Below are 6,000 nucleotides of genomic sequence, written 5' to 3' on the forward strand. Positions count from 1 at the left end.
AGAAAGTAGAAACTGTTCTGGAACATAGAAAAAGATGGAAAACTACCCAATTTGTTTATGAAGCCAGAATATACCTAATATCAAAATCTGTCAGAAATAGGACCCGCCCCCTCCACAAAAAAAAATAAAGCAAACCTATAGACCTGTCTCACTTAGGAATATAAATGTAAAAATCCTAAAATATTTAAGATTAACAATAAAAGTCAATAGTATATTAACATAATAATATACCAGAACCAATTAGGGTTTATCTCAGGAATTAACACAAGGTTAGGTATTAGAAAATTTATTTATATAATAGGTCAAAAATAAAGCAAGCAAGAAAAACATTTGATCATTTTTAGTAGACATCAAAGAGAACATGGTAAGTCAATTCCATTTTCTAAAACATTCTTAATAGTCTTAATATTCTTTATATATAAACACATATATGTGTATATGAAGTCAACAATTTATGTAAAGATAAAATAATACAAGAATGTCTTGTCTCATCACTGTGTTATTTAATATTATTCTGAAAAATCCAATACAATAAGACTGGAAATTTTTTAAAAGCAGTTATAACTTTTGGAAAGAGGCACATTTATCATTGTTTGCAGATGATATGATCGTATACATAGAAAATCCATGAGAATCAATTCTAAAATGATGAGAATTAATAACAGCATTCAGTGACATCACTTAATACAAGACAAATACAAAACATATCTGTAGCCTTCTTATAAACTAAGAATAACCAGTTAGAAGACATAATTAATAAAAATATCCCGGAACTTCCCTGGCGGTCCAATGGTTAAGACCCCGTGCCTCCAATGCAGGGGGCATGGGTTTGATCCCTGGTCTGGGAACTAGGAAATATCCCAATAACATAGTAGTTAAGATCATGGGCGGTGGAGCCAGATGGCAAGAGGTTAAAGCCCTATTTATCCATTTACTAACCATGTGAAGCTAACCCCTCTGGCCTCAGTTTCCTCATCCACAAAATAGGAATGTAAATAATAGTTCTTATCTCATAAAGCTGTTATGAGCATTAAATTAGTTAATATAGTAAAGCATTTGGGTGGGGGGTGGGATGAACTGGGAGACTGGAAAAAAAATGTAAAATAAAAAAAAAATATATATAGTAAAGCATTTAGAACCTATCTGCACATAGGAGGCCTTCAATATACATTAGCTATTGTGATTAGTTTTTTACCCATTCACAGAGGTAACAATAATATCACCATAAAATACTTAGCTGTAACCTTACTGGAAAATGCTAGGAACTTATATATAGAAAATCATAAAATTTTGCTGAGAGATATAAAGACTGAAAAAAAATGGAGAAACGAGTCATGTTCTTAGGAAAATGAATCTTATAAAGATGCCAATTCTTACCAAATTAATTTCTCACTTTTCCAACATTCAGTCACAATTCTTTTTTTTTTTTTTTAAATTAATTTAATTTTTTTTTTTGGCTGCGTTGGGTCTTTGTTGCTGCACGCGGGCTTTCTCTAGTTGCAGTGAGCGGGGGCTACTCTCCATGGTGGTGTGCAGGCTTCTCATTGCGGTGGCTTCTCTTGTTGCAGAGCACGGCCTGTAGGTGCACGGGCTTCAGTAGTTGTGGCACGTGGGCTCGGTAGTTGTGGCACACGGGCTTAGTTGCTCCACGGCATGTGGGATCTTCACGGACTAGGGCTCGAACCCGTGTTCCCTGCACTGGCAGGTGGATTCTTAACCACTGCGCCACCAGGGAAGTCCCTCAGTCACAATTTGAATGGAATCCTTTGTTACTTGATAAAATGAGTCTACCATTCATTTGTAATAAAAAGCAAACAAGAAAAACAAAGAAGGGATTTTCCTGATGGTGCAGTGGCTAAGACTCCGCACTCGCAATGCAGGGGGCCCAGGTTCGATCACTGGTCAGGGAACTAGATCCCACATGCATGCCGCACGCAACTAAGAGTTCATGTGCCGCAACTAAATATCATGCATGCCGCAAAAGATCACGCATGCCACAACGAAGATCCTGCATGCGGCAACAAAGATTCCGCGTGCCGCAACTAAGACCTGGAATGAAAGAAACAAGGAAAGAAAGGAAGTAAGATAGATTTTTTAAAAAGGAAAAGCAAAGAAAAATTTTTAAAAAGAGGAGAAAGGAGACGGAATTTGCTCTACATTTTTAGCCCGTTACCTCAAACCCTTTATGAAACAAGCAATGTATAAATAAATAAAAGGCTACAATGTGCAGTTGGTACAAGAATAGACAGAGAAAAAAAGACAGGGGCTTCCCTGGTGGCACAGTGGTTGAGAATACGCCTGCCAATGCAGGGGACACGGTTCGACCCCTGGTCCGGGAAGATCCCACATGCCCCGGAGCAACTAAGCCCGTGCGCCACAACTACTGAAGTCCGCGCGCCTAAAGCTGGCACTCCGCAACAAGAGAAGCCACTGCAATGAGAAGCCTGCGCACCTCAACAGGGAGTAGCCCCCGCTTGACGCAACGTAGAGAAAGCCCGCATGCAGCAGCGAAGACCCAACGCAAAATAAATAAATAAATAAAAATAAAATAAAATAAATTAAAAAAAGAAAGACAAAACCAATAGCCCAGAAACAGACCAGTTGTATGTGTATACATGCATGATTAAATATATGAATGCAATTTTTTTTAAAGATTTTTTTAATGTGGACCATTTTTAAAGTCTTTATCGAATTTGTTACAATATTTCTGTTTTATGTTTTGGTTTTTTGGCCACGAAGCATGTGGGATCTTAGCTCCCCGACCAGGGATTGGACCCGCACCCCCAGAATTAGAAGGTGAAGTCTTAACCACTGGACCGCCAGGGAAGTCCCCTGAATGCATTTATGATAATAATAAGAGCTAACATTTATTGAGCCCTTATTTTGTGTCAGGTTCTATGAAAAGCACTTTACATTCACAAGAACTCTGAATCTTCACATGAACCCAGTGAGGAAGGAAATGTTATCCATCTATGGGTGAAGGAACTAAGTCTTAGAGAGGTTAAGTGACTTGCCCCCCTAAGAAGGGGTTTAGATGGGGTACAAACCTAGGTCAACTGACTCCAGAGCCTTTGATCTTAACCTTAAGACACATCATCTATAACTTTACTTCTAGAAAGCTAGACAATGTTCACAAACTAGGGCAAAGATTCATTAAGAGAAATGTCTAGTGTAGCATTTTTTTATGATTACAAAAAATGTATGACAAGTTGGATATCCTATAGGGGTATAGTCAAATAAATCATCCATGCAAGGAAATCTTAAGCAGTCATCATTAAAATCAATGTTGTCAGAGAAAATTTAATAAACATGGAGAAATGTTCATGATATGCCATTAAATGACACAGATTACAAATTGTACATGCAGAATGACTTCAATATGTGCAGGGGAAAATGTATTTTCCAAGTTTTCTATAATAAGCATGTTTATACTATGTGGGAAACATCTTTTCAATGTATCTAAAACCTGTGATCTCTCCTTGATCTTTCTGCTTGTTTCCATTCTTCTTTCTTTTGAAGACCTAGCCAAGGCCCCCCTCCTCTCTAGGCCCCTGTAGCTGTCCGAACTTCAGCAGTCACTCTCACTCATAGCAATAACGTTAACAGTCCTCCTAGGCAGACTAATATTTTTGGGTTTGTTGTTTGTTTTTGTTTTTTTCTAGTTTTATTGAGAAATAATTGACATACATCACTGTATAAGTTTAAGGTGTACAGCATGATGGTTTGATTTACATATATTGTGAAATGTTTACAACAGGTTTGGCTAACATCTATCTTCTTATATAGTTACAATAAAAAGGAAAAGAAAGAAAAAAATGTTTCTCCTTGGGATGAGAACTCCTAGGATTTGCTCTCTTAACAACTTTCCTATACATCATACAGCAGTGTTAACTATAGTCACCATGTACATCCCTAGGACTTATCTTATAACTGGAAGTTCGTACCTCTTGATCACCTTCCTCCAATTCCCCCTTCCCCCACTTTCCAGCTATGGTAACCACAAGTCTGATCTCTTTTCCTATGAGTTTGTTTTTTAGATTTCACATATAAGTGAGATCATACAGTATTTGTCTTTCTCTGGACAGAGTAATATTTATTAAGCTCTACCACAGGCCAGGTACTTTAAATATATTATCTCACCTCAGGACATAATCTTGTCCTAATGCTCAGGACATAATCTTGTGAGGTAAGACTTATTAATATATCTATTTTGTATATGAGAAAACTGAGGTTCAGTGTCTTGAACAAAGTTGTGCTTCAACTAAATAGTAGAGCCAGAATAAGAATCCAGTTCTTCTGATTCCCAACCCATTGCTTTTTCTTTTACAATAGCGTTTCCCCAAACGTGGTCCAAGGACCTTGGGGGCTCCCTGAGTCCTTTTTAGGAGATGCATGAGGATCTCCTACGTGTCTGTGTGAGGCCAGATTTTCTTTATTCAGCCAAAGCCACATATCATAACAGAAAGCAGATATGAGAATCCAGCTGCCTTCTATTAAACCAGATACCAAGGAGATTTGCAAAAATATAAAACAATATCACTCTTCTCATAAGTTTGTTTTTTTTGTTTTTTTTTAAAATTTATTTTTGGCTGCATTGGATCTTCATTGCTGCACATGGGCTTTCTCTAGTTGCGGTGAGCGGGGGCTACTCTTCGTTGTGGTGCGCAGGCTTCTCATTGTGGTGGCTTCTCTTGTTGTGGAGCATGGGCTCTAGGCGTGTGGGCTTCAGTAGTTGTGGCACGCGGGCTCAGTAGTTGTGGCTTGTGGGCTCTAGAGTGCAGGCTCAGTAGTTGTGGCACACGGGCTTAGTTACTCTGCAGCATGTGGGATCTTCCCGGACCAGGGCTCAAACCCATGTCCCCTGCATTGGCCGGCGGATTCTTAACCACTGCACCACCAGGGAAGCCCCATAAGTTTTTTTTGTTTTGGAAAACACAGTTTTTTAATTAAAATGTATTATTTATGTTAACATGCAATGGGCTTATTATGTTTAATGAATTAATAAATATTTTTAAATTTTCTCAGTTTTTAAAACCTTTTTGATTGGGAAAATATTTAGTTTATTAAATATTGTGAATGTCTGGAATATCAGACACATCATCTCAATATGTAAATATCAAATCACATTTCAAAGTCAAATTTAAATTACTTGGATTTTTTTTCTTTGCTTTTCTCTAACAATGACAACTAAGACCATTCTATATTGTATTAGTTTCTTCAGTCTTTAAAATAATTTTTAAAATGATGTTCAAGTAAACTTCCAGCAATTATCTTCAACTTTTTCTGAATAGAAAGTTTCCATTCTTAAGACATAGGCTTGTAATTCATATACTTGATATCACTCAGTGGCGTTTTATCTGTAGCAGGAAGAGGACAATCAAATATCAAGGAATATTAGAAAATCATTTAAGCCTTATTCATTTGCTGCCTCCTTCCCTGTGACATGTACATAAAACTCTTTTGGAAAGACAAATATCATATAATATTGCTTATATGTGGAATCTAAAAAAAAAAGAAAGATACAAATGAACTTATTTACAAAACAGAAATAGACCCACAGACATAGTAAACAAATTTATGGTTACCAAAGGGGAAAGGGAGAGGGGATAAATTAGGAGTTTGGGATTAACATATACACACAACTATAAATAAAATAGATAACCAACAAGGACCTACTGTATAGCACAGGGAAGTATACTCAATATTTTGTAATAACCTATAGGGGAAAATAATCTGAAAAAGAATATATATATGTGTGTGTGTGTATATATATGTATATATGTATAACTGAATCACTGTGCTGTACACCTGAAACTAACACGACATTGTAAATCAACTATACTTCAATAAAAAAATTATTTTTTAAAAAAAGCTCTTTTGGTTCTACGTTTGCCACTAGGGATTAAGTTCTGCGTTTATAAAATTGAGATCTAATCAAGATCATATTTAAATATCAAAGCAGTTGTGACTAACTAGAGCTCGGATACTACCTGAGTCCAT

Source organism: Eubalaena glacialis, chromosome 2, assembly GCF_028564815.1.
Source record: "Eubalaena glacialis isolate mEubGla1 chromosome 2, mEubGla1.1.hap2.+ XY, whole genome shotgun sequence".
Classification (NCBI taxonomy): Eukaryota; Metazoa; Chordata; class Mammalia; order Artiodactyla; family Balaenidae; genus Eubalaena; species Eubalaena glacialis.